General features: G+C 37.0%; 1 long non-coding RNA gene across 1 annotated transcript in view; it reads left to right on the top strand.

The window, feature by feature from the left end:
* LOC116725753 (uncharacterized) overlaps nt 1-21,993 on the top strand; it is a 34,803-nt gene that overhangs the window by 2,913 nt on the left and 9,897 nt on the right. The gene's annotated exons all lie outside the window — the stretch shown is intronic.

Raw genomic sequence — 21,993 nt, forward strand, 5'->3', positions numbered from 1 at the left:
ACTGGGACAACAGGCTGTGGTGAGACAAAGATGGCAAACAGAGATGCATAAGAAAAAAAGGTGCAAAACAGAGATACAATTACTAATTTATAAGAACAGTAACACAGAAAGAACTTAATGTCTCTGCTAAGCTGGAGTTATAAAAGTTAATAACACCACTTTCAATTTCTTAGCTGCTGCATGATGTCTGTACGAATGCTCCCATGTATAAGAGCGTATTTAGGTCTATATGTGTTATTATGTAAATGTGCATAGATGTGAAGGCAGAAGTTTTCTGTGAAATGAAACTCAGAAGGGGGAGACCACCCCTCCACTCCGAGTTCGTAAAACAAAAACCACACCAACGTGGGATAAAAATCACCCTAAGGTACAGGGGGGGACGACAGGCCGGACCTGAACCAAGACCAGGCAGCTCTTTAGAATTATTTTACACAACCTAATACTCTGTTCATGTTCATGTTTTACCTACAAACTAAAACCAGCTAATTTGGTTTGCCAACCCATGCTTCCTTAAGCACCCATGAAACTTAGTGGCCATAAAACTGAAATTCATTAATTTTAGACCACAATGCATGATCCCTTTTTGAGCCCTAAAACTTACTCAGTTGGCTAGTTTTACTGCATAAGATGTTTTTATCGTCTTTGCTTTTTTTTTTTTTTTTTTACTAATACCATTTTTCGCTTCATTGTTTCTCTTTCCACTGTATAAATGATATTAATATTAATATCACTGGTACAATCACTGTTATCATTATCATCAAAATTACTTCTACTTATTGGGTCATTAAATATTGCAAATGAACAAATGTTGCAAAATATTTTATCTGAATTTTTTTTTTTTTTAAAAAGTGCGTATGAGGCGATTTGGAGATGGATGACGGCAAATCTTTAGGTTTGCCTGTTGGCCCCCACGGCCGCCTCCTGCTACATGAAAACCCCGGACTCGTACACGACGGTGCAAAGAAGCATTTTGCAAGGTGCATAGCAAACGGCATGTTCAGGGTGGAATATATACAAGAAGGTTTAATCTTGTATTGCCACGCAGCTGCAAATGCTTGGAGTAGGGGTGGGGTGGGAGGAACCTGGCTTGTGCGAGCCATACCTCTGACAGCTCTCCGAATGTGATGGATAGCACACCCTTGCCCTGTGATGTGCATGCACATTTGATGCCGAAATGGCCTATCCATGGGACCATTGTCTTTCAATCATGTCAAGGCAAAGTACAGAACAGAGCACATTTTCTGCTGCATAGCGTTATTACTGTGCCACAGTTTACAGCCCATCCTTACAGCCAGCCCTCAAAATAATGCTCAACAGTCTGCTGATGTCGTTTTGTTTAAAGATCTCCGATTGCATTCATTTGTGCAATGAATTCAGAGAAGGAAATCATGTTTCTGCCCCCTCCGCCATTAACTTAAAAGTGTAACAGACAGGGTTTAAGTTGGTTTTAATTATAAGAGGCTGTAACTCTAAGAAGAATGTAATAGTTCTCACACGAAACGTGACGGGAGTATCTGACAGCAGTTCTACTCAACAAATCTGTTAGATTGGGGTGAGATCATACCATAGGGTGAGCACAACCTGCCACTCTTCCTGGCGTCCCAGCAAACAGAGGGTTAACCTCATGGCTCGGTGCCATGGCTTCATGGGAATGGAATGTGGAGTGCTGTGTGTGCAGGGCTTCTTTCCCAGCATCCCTCGCTGCCCAGGCGCATGCTAATGATCAGTATTATTGAAGCACAATTGATGGGCTAGCAACCAAACAAGAGAAACTAATTACTACTAAGGCTTTATTGTCCTTTAATTACTGAAGCTCTATGGCAATTAGTGCTGCACAAAGATGCAGTCCTGCTTTAATATCAAGTAAAATGCGATGCAGATGAAGAAAAAAAACAAAACAATTTGAAAGATGAAAGGTGGATAAGATCATTTGTCTCCGATGTGTTCTGCAGAAATGATGCTTGATTTGAGTAAGGCATGCAGCAGACAAAAGGAAACTGCGGAGAGCTGCTGGGCTAATTTAAACAGAAAACTCATCTCCAAACAGAATCAGCACGTGATATTTCTTTGACCTTGGAGGGCTAAAAATGAGCACTGAACACCAAGTTTCAAAAAGGCAAGCTTTCAACCGAGCCTCGTCTCTCACATGAACCCAAATAATGACTTACACAGTTGCAATTGTGATAAAGTACAGGTTATTCCGATTGATTGTAGAGCAATAAAAGTTAATAGTGGTCAGAAAACAATGCACAATAGAAATAAGATAAAGATGTAAACACACTTATCTGTAAGTTCTGTGCTTGATAGATTATACAATTATATTGACGGACATGCTATAATAATGCTTTAGAGAATTTTCATTAAAAAACTTATGTTTTAGTCTTACATAACAGGACGATTTTCAGTTCAATAATTATGCAACAAACTTACCAAAGTCTCAGTTTAGTGTCATGCTTGATGCTCCTAAGATTGAAGTGGTGAAAATTTTACTCAATATTCACACACATCCTTACAGTTTGTTGATGTAGCAACAGATGCCAGAAATTAGATTTTTTTTTTTTCTCTAAAGGCTTTATAAGTGGATTGCAGTTTATTTCTAAACAGAGTGGAGAGCATCAAAGTTTTAGTTTTAATTTGCTTTCCATAATTTTGTGTGAATATAGTGAATCATATAATGAATAACTAGGTCTCAAAAACATCATCCTGTTTGAAACTGCATTACAAAAATGTGATAACATAAAAAATATATTCTTTGTGTCCTATTATTCAACCAAATAATAACGAATCCAAAACATCCGAAGCTGTTGCTATCCATACTCTCCATATAAAGTTTCCTACAGAATACATGTTTGAGCAGCATAATTATATATACATATAAAAAATATTCCTCCAAAAGATGTGGATTTTGTCTATATGCTCTTTTACTACCATAGTTTTATTCCAACATATATTTGGAGCAGTAACAGCCCTCTTATCCTAAGTTTTCTACTCTGACTAAATTGATCTGACCTTTTTTTATAACTGTATTATACAAATGTCATAAAAGTGTAAATTAAAGTCTAAAATAGTTGCAGGAGTTTCCTTAACATTTGATAAATACAAAATGCTTTATGTTTGCAATAAGATTCACAATTTTCCAAATTTTGTAGCTTTTTTGTTAGATGTTGTGTGGTCTTTGTAAATGTTTTCTTTATTATTTGTCTGAATAAACACTATAGTGTTTTATATTTTCTATGAATAATAAACGCATTATATTTATAAATAAGCGCAATCTCCAGAAGAAATAAATGTTTACGTGTTATATTAGTTAGGAAAGGTAATTCATCCACCATGAATGGGATATTTACTATAAACTATAAGGACTATAAACTTTAAAAAACAACTTCCAGCATTCAGAAGGTACAACACAGACCTTCAGTGACATAATCCAGTCAACAGGATGTACCAAATCTTAAAGGTTACACCCGGATCAGCATGACACGCTGGGGCTTAATGTGGGTTATCATGATTCTGTGCTAAAAGTTAAAATTGCTTAAATCATGTGATTTGTATTTTTTATCTTTTGTGTTTGTCACCTCAACAATAGTCTAATTTTTATGTATTTAATGTTTATTCCAAAAGTGATTATTTCTGTGGTGTCTTTTAAAAAGGGGAAGAAGAAATGATGTGCATAACAAATTATTTTGTTTGAGAAAACCTGGGAGTGAATTTGACTCAAAGAAATATATATATTTTTTTAAAAAAAACATACTACAGTTACAGATGCTTAAGCTTTAGAGAAGCATTTGCGTTCAAACAGTTGAGTTGAACAACTTCCAGATTTTTACCTTGGGCTTTCTGGTAGTGAAGCACAATTTCATTCAGCAGAGAAAGGCGTTCATGCTGAAGAAGTGCTTAATAAAACTTTTCTCATTTTTGTTTCAAACACTGGCGTTGCGGTTGCGATTAAAGCTCATATTTCACAGTCTAATTCAAATTATTTCATTTAGCTAGATATGGCAGGACGTTCATTTTATTTTTGCCCGTAGTCTAATTTCTCAAACCAGAGTTGAGAATCTTTTTTTAGTTCAGAGAGTTATTAAAAGTGAAAATGTAAACTCTGAATCAGACAGAGAGACGTATTGATGTGAACTGTATAATTATGATACAAATCCATGTGTGTTTTTGTATATCTCAAGTGTCTCAAATATAGAAATGCAATGCATGTTTCACTTTTACTTTTTGCAGTTTATCAGTGTGATCTGTACATTCAAATCAAATCCTAGAGATCAGCTACGATGGTAAAGGATATTAAAGCCATTTTTCATTTCTGGAAAAGCCATATGGACCCAAATGTCAACATTATTTCCACTTTATCTTCATTACATGGTTGATTTGTTCCATCACCTACTCACCTAGCTATCCTCTAAAAAAGGCAATCCTCTTTTCTTTGACCAAATATTACCTGTAGAGAGTTAATAACTACAGAAGTGTGGAAGCCTGCAGAGGACTTCCAGTTAAAGTTGCTTCAGGCTGAAACGACAGGCATCAAAGTTTCTTTATTAATTGTATCTACAGTATATTTCCTTGATCAGACCGCGTCTCATAGGTGCTACATGTTACACTCTTCCACAATTTTGTTCTTTTGCAGTTTTTGGCGTTAAGATCTGACTTTTTCAGGACCAACTCAAAACCTCTTTGAAAATGCCTGACTAATACATTTTCCATACTCTTCTCATAGCCTGCCAGAATTGAGTTATTTGACCCAGAGAAATATTATCTGCCAGAAAGATATTGCTCGAAGTCATTTTGTGTATATCATGGGTCATGATCTGTCATATTTCATGAGAATCAATTGGTGCTAATGGGTATCAGATTAATGACTAATGGAAATCTAATGTGATATAAAATCCTAAGACAACAATATTCAATAAAGTTAAATTATGAATGAATTTTAAAACTGAATTTTAAAACTGTTTTATGATTATTTATCTGTAAATTTAATAAAAATATGCAAATTTCATTGCACAGGTGGTACAAAAAGAAAGCTGATAGGGAGAAAATGGAAATGGTGATGTTCAGTATGAGGAAGATATAAGGATTAAATATTTTTTTGTTGTTTAAAAAAACATTTTCTGTGAATGTAAAGTAGGCAAGAAAATAAAAACGCACATGTAAAATGACAAGTTGCCAAAATTCACTAATTTGTTACTAATTTGTTACCAAACAAAAGTGCACTGAATATATTATTTTGTTTTAATTGCATGAGCGATTCTGTCTCTGTGTATTGTTAAACAACGTTTACTTACTCCATCTTAGGATAAATATGATGTAATAAGTAAACAAGTAAGTAAATAAGTAAAACTGTATTGATATAGCTCTTTTTGGGATATAAAAAACCTCAGAGTGTTTAACAATAAACTAAAACATCAACCCAAGAGCCAAAAAAGCATTTTTCCTAAAAATGAAGAAGACCCTAATATTGGCCCAAGATTTCATTATTTATTGGACTTAATCTACACATTCTTGATAAGGAGAAAATGATACGCATTAATATTTTTGTGGTGTTAAACAATTTGTGAAAGCACAGAGAATGATATGACTTTTCTAGAGTTCTGATGGGTTCATTTGCAATAATGAGGCACAGCTAACACAGAATGTTGGACTTTCACAAGTCTGGTTCGAATCCTGGACACAATTTAGAGATGCTCCAAGGTGCCATGTTTATAAATTCAATTTTATTCAAGTAAAAACAGCACGAGAACGTCCAGACATTACACTGTTTAGAGAGCAGGCAGGCTCTAAGTCTCTCTAAGTCTCCGTTTTTGTGCTCCATCCAAATAGAAGCAAAGACTTTGAGAACATTCTGACTTAAACTGGTCAGTGTATTTTCAATCACTGTGAAATAAGTCCTCCACCAACAGTCTGAAGGCCATTCAGTGAAGAGATCATTACTCCAAAAGCAACAAAAAGCAAGATTACATTTGCAAACCTACACAAAAAAAACAAAACTTTTTGAGTATGTCCATTGGAGGGCTGCACAGTGGCACAGTTGGTAGCACTGTTGCCTTGCAGCAAGAAGGTCCTGGGTTTGATTCCCGGCCGGGGTCTTTCTGCATGGAGTTTGCATGTTCTCCCTGTGCATGCGTGGGTTCTCTCCGGGTACTCCGGCTTCCTCCCACAGTCCAAAAACATGACTGTCTATCTAAATTCTCCCTAGGTGTGAGTGTGTGTGTGTGTGAATGGTTGTTTGTCCTGTATGTCTTTGTGTTGCCCTGCGACAGACTGGCGACCTGTCCAGGGTGAACCCTGCCTCCTGCCTGGAACGTAGCTGGAGATAGGCACCAGCAACCCTCCCGACCCCATTAGGGACAAGGGTGAACAGAAAATGGATGGATGGATGGATAGATGGGTATGTCCATTGGTCTGAAGAGACAGACTAGTTGGCCGGAGAAGACCTGCCCAACTGTGACGTACACTGTTGGTACCATGATGTTGTGTGAATGTTTAACAGACAGACAGCAAAATAGATGCCAGCATGACGGACAGAACATGATGTAAAAATATTCCAGCAAAATCTAAACATCAGACTGGAAGAAAAGGCTGCCTTGCAAATGGAAAAACAACCAAACGGATGTTATTTAAGTCATTCTAAATGACAATGACAAAAATAAACAAAACAATAAAAATTTAGTTTATCAATAGGTTATTTGTCTTTTCACATCGTGAATGTAAACATCTGGTTTCAACTGAACTTGTTTTAGTCAAGGGGTGAAATGACTAACATGACTTAGATTACACTTTCTCTGGCTGATTTATCTTAGCAGAGCAGTGAGTTCAGGAAGTCAATCCGAAGCAACAAATGACAGATGAAATACTGTGTTCAATTTTCCAAATGTAATATTTTCAACTATTACAATACAGCAGCCTGAAAAGGTTTTGCGTGTAGCAGTTTTACACGCAGCATGAAACACGTGGACTTTCTTAAAACAAGTGAGCTCATGCAGGTGGATGTCAGCGAGCTTGAAAAACTTATTACTTGACTGACAACATGTCCTCATTGTGTCATCCACTTTTCAAATCGCCTTGTAGCATAATTAAGGAAAACCACCTCGGGGCGCATGCATTGACTCTTGATTTGTTAAAAGGCTTGTACATACCTTTTCCCCACAAAGTGAAGGGCTGCCTAAGAAAAGAAGAGAACTGCAGTAAGAAGAAGAGCGAACTTATCAGTCTTCCCACGTTTCATTTAGCACTTCAAGGAAATTCGAGAGTCTTTACTAATTGTCCAAAGCATTTGAGCTTTGCTTTGTGGGAAGACTGTGTTGCTGCTTGCCTGAGATTACTTCGTTGTTGTTTTTTTTTCTTCTTCATATTAAAAAGACGATATGTACATGTTTATATTATGAAGTGAGGTTAGTGGGCTTTTGATGAATGGAGCTCATGTTTAGAGAAAGGCTTTCTATTCATTTTTAGGCTTGTTCTATCTCATGCTTTTGCATGAAGACATGTTTTGTGAACATGCAGCAAAACAGAGTCTATTCTTTTTTTTTTCATTTATTGAGGCAGAAGGCATCATTTGCCAGTGAAAATTGTTTGTCATTCAAGCAAAGGGGACTGTGAGTCATTGCTATATAAAGAAATTTGAGCATCCAATCATGGTCCCTTTCAGATGAGCAATTAGGAGACTTTATGCGTAGCTCCAATTACCAATATTTTCTCCTGAATAGAGGAAAGAGAAAAGACAAAGAAAAAGATGAACCTCATTTGAATGCATGAGCCATTTTAATAATAAGAAAAGCAATAATAGAAATGATTTAAAGGAGAAAAAAAGGTGATTTTATTTTTAAGTGAGTCCACTTCTGAAAATATGCAAGGTTATAAATGAAAATGCAATTTTCTTGGAAGTTTTTTTTAACCTCATGCTTTTGCAGTCAAGTTAAATTCAGGTTTTTAGAGAAATTTGTCGGCTGATAATGAGCAACATTTCCAAATGTATATAATTAGCCTTCTTATCCTTTTCCTTCGAGTCAATACGTACTGAGTGTGCATCATCTCTATCAGCCATGGAGGTGAAATAATGCTTTGGCTTCTCATGTTCCATGATCCACCGATTAAATGAAGCATATTTGATCTTTATCTGGGCTGAAGGATGATGACTGCGCTGGCCTTCGTCCAGGTCCTCTAGGCTGTGAAATAAGAACAAGTCCATAAAAATTTTTTCTGACATCCAAATGATTTATATTCCCTTTAAATTTGTGGAGGAAATATGAAAGCTTGATTTAAACAAATCTGATGTTAAGCATATTATTAAGAGAAACTAGTGATTGATTAGATAGTAAGAAAACCAGAGAAAATTATACCACTAGTTCTGAATCATACCTCATGGTAAAAAAAAAAAAAAAACATTGAGTTTAGATTTATTTATTTTTTGTGCTATATTACAATATTTGTGGTACAGATTTGCTTTCAGCCTCCTGGAGTCAATTATCTATAGAGCCACATTTTATTGCAATTATAACATTAAGTCTTTGGGGCTTGTCTTATAACATTATTACCAATCCGTCTTTGTAATGTACCTGAAGTTAATGATTTAATGACAGGCATTTGTGAACATCCATTTTCAAGTCTTCTCCCAGATTCTCAGGTCGACTTAGAAATGAACTTTGACAGGAATATGTTTACATTTCAACCATTTCTTAGGCCGCTCCTTGTTTAGCACAATTTTTCTTTAGGGTGAAACTCTAACAGGCTTTCTATATTTATTTTCATCCATTCTTCTCTTTAACTCCTCCATGTCTAGGGTGAAACTAAGCAGCCCACACCATGGCACTCTTACCACCATGCTTCAGCATTAGAGTGCTGCAAGGTGTTAGTTTTCCTCCTCACATATTTGCACTTGGGCCAAAAAGTTCAACTTTGGTCTCATCTAACTTTTGCACCTTCTCTCACTTATTTGCTGAGGTGGTTTTTGATAAACGGCAAGCAGGATGTCTTTTCTTCAGCTTCTTGCTTTCCATATTTTGTGGATTAATAGTTATCCCGTAAAAAGCTTCTCCCGCCTTAGCTGCGGATCTCTGCAGCTCCTCCAGAGTTAGCATAAGCTTCTTGGCTGCTTTTCTTATAATGTTCTCCTTGCTCAGGCTGTCAGTTTAGGTTAAAAGAGAAAAAAGGGCTGACTAAAGGTAAGTGTGACACATTTTCTCGACTTATGAAATACATATGCTAAAAACTACTTGTTATTTTCCACCCACCTTAAGGTTATATACCACTTTGCGTTGGCCGGGGGGGGAAAAATACTAAAAGTATACACTGAAGTGTGTGATCGTAATGCTAAAACTGGCAAAAAGTTCAAAGGGGAATGAATACTTTTGCAAGACAATATAATCCAATGATTCTATCTAAGATTTGATGGGATACATAAATCATATCACAACAAATCTACGTCTGCAGTTTTAGTAGAGTGCAATTGACTAAAATATCATCAACTGTGGTTTGTAAGATTCCATTAGTATGAGAGAAGCATCAATGAAAGGCTCTGATCTGAGGAAAAAATACACTTAAGTAAATATAAAAACCAGAATCTCCCAGGCTTAGTTTTTTTCCGTGTTTCAATGATGGCTTGTGAAGAAAAGGAAGCTTTAGACACAGCGGAGAACAGAAACCATTTGATACATAAGTCACAATTCAAGACCGTGTTCCAGATGTCTTCTTTTAACCTTGGCTTCACAAAAGGACAGTAATATTACAATCTCACTCTACAAGCTGATTTATGTGGTGAGAAGTGTCTGCGTCTGAGATATGCAGAAAACTGTGGTTCATGGTCAAATTCCTTTAAAAACAACCTCACTGCTCATTCTCACGCCTTTAATACAGATAGAAAAAAAAACTATAAAAAAGATGTTGCAGTTTTGCTCTCAGTGAGCATGAGAGTGACTGTGCGAGTTTTGTGTGAAACACTTCAAGGTTTGTTGCAGTCCACACACAAAAATGCACCCTCTTGTCTGCCAAACAGAGAACAGAGTATACTACTCATGTTGTGCATTTCTTGCTAACGTCCATCTTCCATCTTTCCAGGAAGTAGCTACCTGGATAGTTTAAAAGAGATTGTTGTGCAATTTGGACCCAGTGGTTGAGAGACTTTCTGTTGGGGAGCACGTTTAATTCTGTCAGTTTGGAGTGGCGTCGCTGAAAAGTGGCTGCCGGGATGGAGAAAAGAGTTTCTGAGTAGATCCCCCGAGAGATCGGAGATTACAGTTTTATTGATGCTACTTTGCAACAGGAAGAAGATTAAGCACATGTGCATTTACTGTGTGGGTCTCTGCGTTGGACATTGCTGCTCGCATGAATAAAATATGGCCAGAGAACATGCTGTTCAACACTTGGGGAACAACAATATCCTTTTAAGAGGGAATTTACTTTTGCAGCATGTGTCCTCTGTGGCCACAACCCTTCTTTTTCTTCTTCTTCTTCTTTTTTTTAAATAGACACAAACAAACACAAGCAGACTTTTATTTTCCAGGGTGAGAGCATGTTACAATGCCATTAAGAGGGAACACAGAGGCTGTGAGGAGGGAGAAGAAAGAGCGAAGAGGAGGGGGTGGAGGGGTAGGGATGGTATAAAGTCCATCAGATTTGATGGCATGGTGATGTAGATAATGTTTTCTCTTTTTAGCTGCAGCTCTGAGAAAAGACGGCAGAACGCAACCACTTTCACCCTCTCTGTTTTGAAAGGGAGCACAATGTGCTGAATTTGTGCATCTAACACGTCCCATTGTGCACAAACACTGTGCCCCCTTTTACCTATCAGAATGATTGCCTCACCATTATGTGATTTAATGGCAAAGCACACATACTCTTAATCCGGCTGCACCACTCTGAAGATGGAGCAGGGTTTACAGTAAAAAAAAAAAAAAAAAATCTAATTTTTTTTTTCATCTGTTTGCACAAATAGAACAGAAAAACAGCTGAACGCTACGGTAATTTGCCACAGAGAAACATTGGAAAACAAATGTGTTCAGGAAACGTAGCTGGGTTTTAAGGTCTGAAAGCCACAGCTGCTTGGCAAGCAGACGCTGGCTCCTTTTGTCTTTTATCTTCTTCTGTAATGTGCACAGGTGCTGCTTAATTCAATTGGAGAACGTTGCCATGGTTTTACATTAATATATTTCCATGTTACCATTACAACTGTTGTCATGGAGATGATAGGACCTATTTGAACTGAAAGCAGTGATGGTTTTAAGGGGGTACTGCTCTCTCTTTCTCTCTCTCTCTCCCTCATCTTTTCCTCCCTTTTTTTCCAACCCCCTCCCTCCATTTCATTTCGTTGCTCCGTGTCGAGTCACATGGTATGCAGCCAGATTTTAAGCTTGACTTCACTGTTCATTCCTCCCCCTTTTTTTCTACTGCTTCTAGCTAAGAATTGCATTTCAATCGAACATGGCAACCCACAGATCCAGAAACAAAACACTTTAACACTTCTTTGTAAAGCAAAATCTAATTCAGCATTGAGGATTTTTATATATTTTGTTTTTGTTAAAAAAGATTTTAACCTCACTGGCTTCCATTACCACTGAATTCATGCTATAACACCTTTCTGAAAAGGAAATGTTAACAGAAAAAGAAGAGAAATGTCTGTAGCTGCAAAAAGTCTTTAATTACAGAAAATGTAAAAGCAGAACAAAGGCATTAAAACTAAAGGATAAGAACCATTGACTATTTCCTTTGCAGTTATTAGAAGTGAATATTAAACCGTGTGCCTTGGGTAAAAATATTTAGATCCTTCAACAAGCTTCTGACAAATTTTGTCTGGGATTTTGGCCTATTTCTCCTTCCAGTGTTGGAGTAAAAGAGTCAAGCTCTCACACCTTTTCAGTTTTGCTCAAACGTTTTCTGTGGGACTGAAATCAAGTCTTGACTTTGTTGTCCTCAATAAGATAGTTTGTAACGAATTTAGCAATGTGCTCAGAGTCGTTGTTCCTCTCTAAAGACCCATTTTTGCCCAGGCTCTAACCTTCTGGCTGATGTTGTGAGATGTTCTGTCAGTATTTCCGCAATAACTCTGGTGTGACTGGTGTGAAGCACACCAGTCCCTCTTACTGAAAAACACCCACACAGCCTTATGCTGCTACTCCTGTACTTTGCAGTTTGGATTGTGTTCTAAGGTTTGCAAGCTTCCTCTATTTTCCTCTCAATATGACAATAGACATTACCAAACACTTGCATTTAGCTTCATCAGAGAGCAGGGGATGTCTTACAACAATTATTATTTATTCCTGAGTGAATTTGTAAGCTATCTGATATTTTTTGTTGTTGCTTTTTGAGTGATTGCCAAGATGCCTTTCATGCAAATAAAAGCTTTTTGTAATATATATTTAATGCTAAAAAACTGTTTGTTGTTTTATAGCATATGTGCTAATAAATCAGAAGCATGCACTAAGTAAAAAAAATATGACATAGGTTGCGGTTGTTTAGATATTACGGCATGGTTTCTGTAATATCTAATGTTTCAGATAGAGCTGATGAAGGAAAGGTCTGATGAAAAGCAGAAAAAAATTCCAACGATATGGTGAATTAGACAGCTAGCATGCTAACATAGCTAAGTTAAGCATTCCAGTATTTTGCAGGGAAGTGAATGCTGCCCATGCTGACATCAATCAATTATTTTTTTTAGTATGTGAATGAAAGCAGCTGTTTGGGAACTCAGCCATTATAAAATACTGTTAATGTGAATAGGACCACAGCAGAAATGAAACAGATGTAAAGTAGGTTTCAAAGGTTGGGCACAGAAACAAATATTTTATGACCTACATGTAAAGTTTATACTATATTTCTTACAAAAAAATGATTAAATGAATGAGAAGTAATTTATTTTTGAGTTGAAGACACAGTTCAGACTGTTTAGATTGTAAATTATAAACATAATTTAACAAATTTTGACCAGGGTGAAATGACTTCAGAATTAGTTATTGTTAACGCTGAACTGGCACAAACAGTGAACATAAATAATCCACTCTGAAACGGATATTAGACCTGGCCCAGCCCCCAAGCAATAACTCAAGAAACCACAGAACGACCACTAAATAAACAATATAAGCATGAACAGCCATAGGCAGACATTGTTTTAATCCAGACTACTAAGAACGTCTAATCGAGACATGGTTATTTCAATTAAAGTAATTGCCCAATTTCAGAAAATCAATACTGCTCCCCGGTTGCGTAATTGCTTCTTTCAATCAATTTGATGCATTTTCTAGAACAAAAGGCAAGCAGCAGTATTCAATTTACTGAAGCATACCAAATTTGATGAAATTGTTATATTGGCTATTAAAGCATTGGATGTTTTCTTCTTTTCAAATATGGCAGCAGAATGTCTTCAGAGGTAAATTCAAAGTCACCTTGTTATCTTGGCATTTTGTTTTGATGCCACTCTAGCTCATTATATCTGCAAAATCAGTAACAGTACATGCAATATTATATATATATATAGACTTTGAAATGAGATGCAAATTTATCACAATATGCATTTACTCTGTTGAAATAAATCCTGGTTTCGGCTAATGAATATTCTTGCACACAAATGGTGCACACTGGGTGAAGGGCCAAGCAAACGGAGAGAAAATATTTCACATGAAGTTATGAAAAACTGGGCTACACTGACAGCTTTGATCCATCAGCAAGCCGTAATGCAAAGATAAGCCAATGTGGCCTACTTTTTTTTGTATTAACTGAGCTCAAAATATTTTCAGAATTTTTTACACACAGTATTGTAGGCTGTTCTTTGCTTAGTAGTGCTTGGACATGAAAGGACTCTGAAATGGGCCGCAGTTTTACTCAGTTGCATACATTCATGCAGACCCTCACAGATAAACTGACAGACCCATGTTTTAAAGTACCATCAATTTTATGATCCCCCCCTTCCCGCTTCCTGAACTTTCCTCCTTTTTCTCTCTGAATGCTGAAAAATGTTTAATATGAACCTCCAGACTTGAAGAGCAGCACCAAGCTTTCTGCTATTCTTATACAAACACAAAGTGACAAGATGGTTACTCTGTGCGCACACTGACAGTTCATTCCGGACTTGGAAAAATGTCAAAAATGTTTAGTTACGGCTGAGTGGACTTAATTACCATCCTCTAGGCTGCCTCAGAACTCAGTGCCACTAATGGTCCTGAGCTACAGATAAAATTCCGTTTACAAGAATGTTTCAGGCACGACAACTGATTCAGCCAATATGAAATATTTACTTTGATGTAATTAAACTGACAATGCTTTTATGCTTAGAAAATGAGAGAATGTCCGCGTTTAAATTAATGCAAAAAATGCTGATTGTTGACCTTTTAAATTAAGCTGACATGCAAGTTTAGCTTTTATTACATCTGGGGATAATTGGAATTGCCTTAATAGTAGAAAGTGCAAACTTTTATTGACTTCTCTTGGTTTTCTGAGGCACTTATGGATGTTTCATCTTAAAGGAATTAAACATAAGTGGTTTGCCAAAGTGAACAGGCAAAAATTTAATTGCAGTCACTTCCAAACATTTTTTTTTTAAAGTTGTAGTTGTGCAATTAAGCAACATGCAATTTTAACTATAAGGAAACAAGAACAAAGCATTCCTTATGGAGAAATTTTATTCTTATTGATTAATTCATTGAAACTAGCAATTGAGTTTTACCTATACGTGTCTGGCTTGCAAATGTTGAATGCGAATATGTGGGATAGGGTATTAATTTAAAAGTAAAGTTATATTAAGGTTCGTTTTTACAAACCTAAAGTTAGTGGGAGTCCAGGTTTAAGAATAGGAAGTCTGATATTCACAGCTGACATTCATAAAGAAACATAATTACATATATATTACCTTTTTGTTCCCATTTGCTTACAACTAAAGTTTACCCAAGAGCAAACCATTTTATGCCAATGGGCAATGGGCATGGTTAAATTCTGTTTGTTTTTAAACAATTAGGCATTGTGGAGATAAAAAGAAATGAAATCTCAAACAGAATTTGAACAAATGGCACATAGTATAATTTTTGAAAGAATTTATGTCTGATTTTTTTTTCCTATTTACTGTGATTCCTAATTATTCTGCTCTGCATCTTGCTGGAGGTTTTTTTTTTTAAACTTATATAATTTCATATAAAACATCCAACCACTCACAATTCAAATCTATTTTTGCTGGGACAGCTGACTTTAGACCAAAATAACCCTGAATGACCTCCTGTCAGTAGATGTGATTCCTCAATGTCAGAAAACCACATTTCCTGTAGATATATTCAGTTCAGTTCAGTTAATTTTTAAAGCCAACTCAGGCGTGGTAAAAGACAGAGCAGATACAAAAAACTTTAAAAAAAACAGAAGAACTGATGTATGACTAGAATACAGATTATTACTTTAAGTTGTCTGTTTCCCAAGCTGCTCTGCAATGTCGCTCTGGCATGTACAACCTGACGCATTTACCTGCAAAAGTATGAAATAGCATGGATACAACTTTTCTGTACAGATACTAACTGAAATTTTGACTCTTACTATTACAATAATAAATAGAAAACCTAACTACATAGTGATGTCTTCTCTATCAATGGAGACAAATGCCTGTGTACTCCCTAAGAGATGTGGTGTCCTTTTATTTATTCATAGCAACATAGAAACTCAATCAAACAACATTAAATGTTTAGACCAGTCTTAACCCTTACAAGAAATGTCCATTGAGTGGAACGGCCAGACCCTCTGTTTGACAGCTAATGTGGACTGTGTCAGAATTGGACACAATGCAGTGGTGCATTTTCAGGAAACTAAAGTTAAAGAACATACAAAGTCAGCAATTCCTCTTTTGTTACTAACAGGCATTTTGGCTCGTGTGTTGGTGTCAGTTTTGTGAATCGATAAACAAGTGCTTCTTTAGGTGGAGCGAGTTTTGGCAGGGCCTCTCTAAAACATCCTGTTTTCAGCCAAGTTTGAGACCTGCAGGAAACTATTCCCGTCCTTTTCTTTTACCTCGGAAATCACTGTTTCACTCTGAGCTAAGTGGATATAAAACATCCTGCTTTCACCTCAGTGATCTGAGTTTTACTCTGACAAACAAGTAGCAGTTTAGAATACCTGAGCAGGGTCATGGCCAAAGCAAGGTTTTGATCTTGCTCTTTGCACTTACATAACCCACGTATTCTTCACAAACGGTGATTATAAGGACCACCAGGCTCTTTTGGGTGAAGAATGTGAAGTTTTGCTTGGAATTTCAGAGACATGTTGTCAGTAGTTCATAGAATAAAAGAACAATGTTCATTTTACTCAAACATATGTCTACAAAAAGAAAAATCAGAGAAACTGATATTTTAAGTGGTCCCTTAATTTTTCTCAGGTAATTGGCACAAGTATGTTATAAAGGTTCTGGGTTAAAGGTTCTGGATTCGATTCCCAGCCTGGGGTCTCTGGGTGCATGGAGTTTGCATGTTCTCCCTGTGCATGCGTGGGTTCTCTCCGGGTACTCCGGCTTCCTCCCACAGTCCAAAGACATGACAGTTAGACTAATTGGTTTCTCTAAATTCTCCTTGAGTGTGTGTATGCATGGTTGTTTGTCCTGTCCGATATAATTTGGTCTCTCCTCTCCTATTCTGTCAGTGTAGGTGGACGGCATTGTGCAATACACCTTCCATTTTATGATAGTACACTGTAAAGTGCTCCACCACACTTTGGGTATTCTTTTATAAACGGCCCTATTTTAAGCTTTTTTGCAACATCATGCTGTGTTTGTTGGTGTTTGTGATGTTGTCTCCTCTGTAATGTCCATGGCTGTTTGCTTGCTAAATGCTTAGAGAGGGTAGATCTCTGAAAAATAACCTCTCACCTAATATTTAGCAAACTGATTGCTTTTAACCTGAAACATAAACATTAATGCTAACAACAGATTCTCTTTCTTCCTTTTTTTCTTTAACGTGCTCCTTGTGAAACTTGCGCTTTGAACCTTTTTTCTAAATTAAATGTCATCATCCAAATATCTGGTGATAATGTTGATACCACAAGATATGTGACAACCACAGCAGAATGAGACGATTCACCTAACCCGAAAATGTACAAGAAATTATCAAATTATCACCCCGGAGGCTTCAGTCTGGGGCTGCACAGTGGCGCAGTTGGTAGCTCTGTTGCCTTGCAGTAAGAAGGTCCTGGATTTGATTACCAGCCCGGGGTCTTTCTGCACGGGGTTTGCATGAGTGGGTTCTCTTTGGCTTCCTCCCACAGTCCAAAAACATGACTGTCAGGTTAATTGGTCTCTCTAAATTCTCCCTAGGTGCGAGTGTGTGTGTGCATGGTTGTTTGTCCTGTCTGTTTCTGTGTTGCCCTGCGACAGACTGGCGACCTGTCCAGGGTGAACCCCGAATCTCGCCCAGAACGTTAGCTGGAGATAGACACCAGCACCCCTCCTGACCCCACTAGGGACAAGGGTGTACAGAAAATGGATGGATGGCTTCAGTCTGAATAAAATGATCAACAGCTGCACTCTGACATTTTGCTTTGTGGTGAAACGCTCAGGAAGTTGCAGCTCACTCTCTCAGCTGAGCTGCTGCAGGAGCTGCTGTGCCTCTCCCCGTCCTTTCCATCCATCATGTGAAAATGAGTTCACATGCATCACCGCCAACATAATGTTCTTTACAGGCTGAGAGAAAAGGCTCACCTAACGCGCAGGGATGGCACAATAAAGAAAAACCGGCTGACATTAATGAAAATGTATGCCATTAGAAACTATGAGAAGAAATGGCTGAGTGGAAGATGGAGCAGTATTAATTGATTGTCACTGACTAAGTGACTGGCTGTTGATGGTATGGGCTGTTTTCATTGCCTCTCCAGGCACTCATTGTCCTTTCAGGATTTAACTTAAGGAGAGATGGCGACATTATTTGCCGATATTTTATTGAGGATTGTTTAGAATATAAATAAAATTAACAAAAACATCTGTCGTGGCTACAGTGTCCAAACAAACTGAGTATTTATACATACTGTATATCGAAGGTAATATTTTTCATAACAAAAATAATAAGTTAACATTACGGTACTTTTCAAGGTTGGCATCATAACTCACTGTTACGAACTTTGCTTGCAATCTGTTTTAGTTCTTTCTGTAGTGCTAAGATAAATAGAAACATGGATGAGGAAGCCATAATGCAGAAGCACTGACAAACTAAGAAAAGTTGAAGTTATTAGAGCATGTCTGTCACAGCAACAAATCAGAGGAATCTTCATCTGAAGTTAGTCTCAATGACATTTCAGTTAGTTGTTTTTTTTGTTGTTGTTTTTTTGCATCCAGTCAGCATCTGCTGGATTAGAGGATCACTGATTTTATTTCTGTGTTTTGACTGATGTAGTTTACAGTTATTAGATATAAAGTATTTAACTTTGGACAAGCTTTGCATACAGACAAGTGCAAGTTTGACCAAATTGACTGCAACTTGCTCACTTCCAATAGCCCACATTATTTGCCCCACCCACATGCTTATCATTATGTTAGATATTGTTTTCTCTATTTTCTGTCTTCATGGTGGATTTTGATTTTGCAGAACACCTTTGGCTTGTTATTTTTTTATTTTTTTATCGCTCTGTCTATTTGAAGGATGCAGTTATCTTCTTTTAAAGTAGAATGAATTTTTAATGCAGCTCTTACAAATTAAAATTTTACTCTCTGCAAACTAAGATTTTACATTCTAGCAGAGGAACAATCTATCTTCTGGCAGACTGGATTGCATCTTTAAAAACTGACTTTATAACCCTTAGCAGATTGATGCTCAGTAACAATTGCATCTATTAATGTTTGATGTCCTTCCTCCTTGGCACTATATTAAAATAAACCTCAAACACTCCAGACCAGGAAACATGTTCATAAAGATGGCAACACTTACTGATGATCATCTAATAAATTTAAATTTGACTTGTGCTGCCTGTCACTTGTACTATGTAGAAACATTGGGGATTTCCATTTTTTCACTGCATTTTGTTTAGTGAGATGAGATTTAATAAGATGTCATCCAATTTTGTAAATTTCTTTTTTATAATTGTTGGTGTCAAGGTTTTGTTTTCTTTATGATAACTACTTTATATTATTATTGAGATATAGCACGTTGTATAGACTAAATATTTACATTTGAAAATGCCGAATTTTGTTTTTTCCAATAAATGCTGAAACATAAACCTCAATGTTTGGACTTATATATTATTATCCTACCTCAGTCTTTATTTTATGCCTCATATTTACTCCACCAACAGAAATATGCCATCCTGCTTACACTCTCTTTATCCTACCTCCTTCGCTCCCTCTTCATTCTTCCTTTCTCCTCATCCCCCCTTTAGTTTGTAACCTGAATACAGTAGCACAGTGGACCAATCGATCACAGGGAGTCCTCTTTTTTTCCATCCTGGCAATTTTCCTCAGAGGAAAGGAGGAATAATGTGAGCTAACAGTGTGGAAAATCAATGCTCCACTGGCATAGAATAACTTGGAGTCTAGCTAGGAGAGAACTGGGCTCCATGAAGCCAGTTTGGGTGATAAAGCAGCCCCATGTCCAGTCTCTCATCCCGCATAATACGCAGCTGCCCCTGCAGAGCTGCACTCTCTGTCAAGAGAAGGTTAACAGATTTATTCCTGAAATCCTGTGGATTTAAAAGGTGAAGCACACTCCTGCTAGCAGTCCTCAATTGCATAATAGCTGCATGAGGGCGTGTGTGTGCGTGTGCTTGTTTGTGCTACTAAAAGTGTTGACTTGAAATAATAGTATGTAGATTTGCATGAGGAAACTTTTGACATATTGGTCATGTTTATTGCAGTTTGTTGTATTTTCCCAGTGAGTTTGTGCCATTTTACCGTTTACCATTTCATGGCACAATAAAGTGACTATGTTGCCTTCACTTGTTGTAGAAATTATATCATGTTTTTTTCTGGATTAATAGTTTTGAGCATTCTGTATGGTGCCTTAGTTATTCTTTGTTCAGATCAGCATTTTCCTGTTTTTCTTTACATCAGACTACTCTGTGTTATTTTAGTTAGATTATGTTTATTATTTCTTGTGTTCTTTAGTTCCTTTTTGACACAGATTTGTTTTTCCAGCTCCCTTCTTAGTTTTTGCTCCTCCTTCCTCTTCCCTGTGATCTCTCTTTCTCTCTCTCTTTCTTCCTCAGCCTGCCTTTTGCTCTCCCCTCACAGCTGGAACTTGTTAGTTTATCAGTTCTGGTCCATTGTTCCAGCATTCAAACTCCCAGGATTCAACCACAACTCTCTTGTTGCGTTCTAGTTGTACTTCAGGACTTGGAAATGCCATCTTCCAAGTCAGAAAAACCAGCTGGAGAACCCTCTAAAGCTGGATTTCCCTCTGGGACATTGGGAACAACTCTGACTACTCCCTTCTAATCAAAGCTAAAAACCTTTTTGTTGGAGTTGCCTGTGAGTAATAATAACTGAAACATACATTCATTCTAGTCTATATTACGACTCTTTCTTGACACTGTAATGTTTCTTGTTTACTCATTGTGTCGTTTTTTTCATCACAGTAAAGCACTTTGAACTACCTTGCTGCTGAAATTTGCTGTACAAACAAACTTGACTTGACTTCAGCCCACCCACACACACAGACAGATGCTCACAGTTTGTCTTGTTTTTGTACTTAAGAGTCTCAAAACGCTTAATAGTAATTGTCCTGAGAGCAGCGTTTACTTGTTTTACCTGCCGAATGAAATAAAATTTAACAGACACATACAGGCCAGTGCTGGAGTTACAAGCACGACTTTCATTATGAATTCAGACTTAGTCTGATTACGAGGTGTTTTTCCAATATGCACAGTAAGGTGATTTTCACTTTGTGCTTATTATAAAGACGTGTGTACCTAGTAATTTGTATGCAAAAGACATGAGGAGTTTTTTTTATTCTTTTGAGTTTGTAATTTGAACACTTACAGATGTAAATTTGAATAATGGTAGGAATTTTTCTATTGAGATTATTTTATATTTTATTTATACTGTATGCCTGCAATGAGAGGGGCTCTTGTTTGGCAAACGGCATTCTCCTTCTAATACTAACTGTGTGGATTTTAAGTCTAAATTTAAGCCATTTTGTTCCTAAATTTGAGGTCCTACTGAAAGATGGAAAGGCAAGTCAAAGTAAAAGTGGGATATGAAACAAAACTGGATTTGTGCACAAAGTCCTGAGTTAACCTCTGTCCTTTTCCTGTTTAAATGACCATAATACCCAGGTTTAAGCACCCAGCCACATTTTTATAGTCTACTTTGGAATCAATTTGAAATATTCTTGTTTTCTAAGATAGCATAACCATCTAGCCGATTTCCAGCCTGTCACTGTAGATGGACAGGGTGCTCTGTGACATGGACAACGATGGTGGTTTTGTTTTATACACTAACCCAACTGTAAACTTCTGCACAACTTTATCCCTGTCCTTTCTGTCACACTCATTGGTTTTAAGCTTGCCATTTGTTCACTGATTTTCTGCAGAAAACCTCTGATGCATTTACACAACTACTGCATTTATTCAGAGATTAAATGAGCCACAGGTGGACAATGGATTAATTAGGCGACGTCTGAGAATATTTGGGTGGACTTGACTTTATTTCAGAAAATCAGAGTATAGGTCTCTGAACACAGATGCATGTCACACTTCTCAAGTTTTCACTAGAAAAATAAATTTGAAAACCCTGTATCTTTTTTTCCGTAAGTATCTATGTATATGTTGCTGTTGTTGTTGGATTATCACAAACATTCAAGCCCGCAATTACTCATAGGTCTGTCAGATTTAGGTTTAACATAATCTCACTGGAAGTAACATAAACACTTTACAGAGGTTGAGCCAGAATCTGATTATGGTGACAGCAAGGAGGTTTTCCAACCTCAGACACCTGGAGGTCATCACCAAACATAAATTGGGAAAATACCAGTGGAAATGTGGAAAAACTGCTCAGCAATAATAAGAAGAGTTTAAGTAAGTTCTGACGTTAAGTAATTTTCTACTATCACAAAAATT

The sequence above is a fragment of the Xiphophorus hellerii genome, chromosome 1, assembly GCF_003331165.1.
Source record: "Xiphophorus hellerii strain 12219 chromosome 1, Xiphophorus_hellerii-4.1, whole genome shotgun sequence".
NCBI lineage: Eukaryota > Metazoa > Chordata > Actinopteri > Cyprinodontiformes > Poeciliidae > Xiphophorus > Xiphophorus hellerii.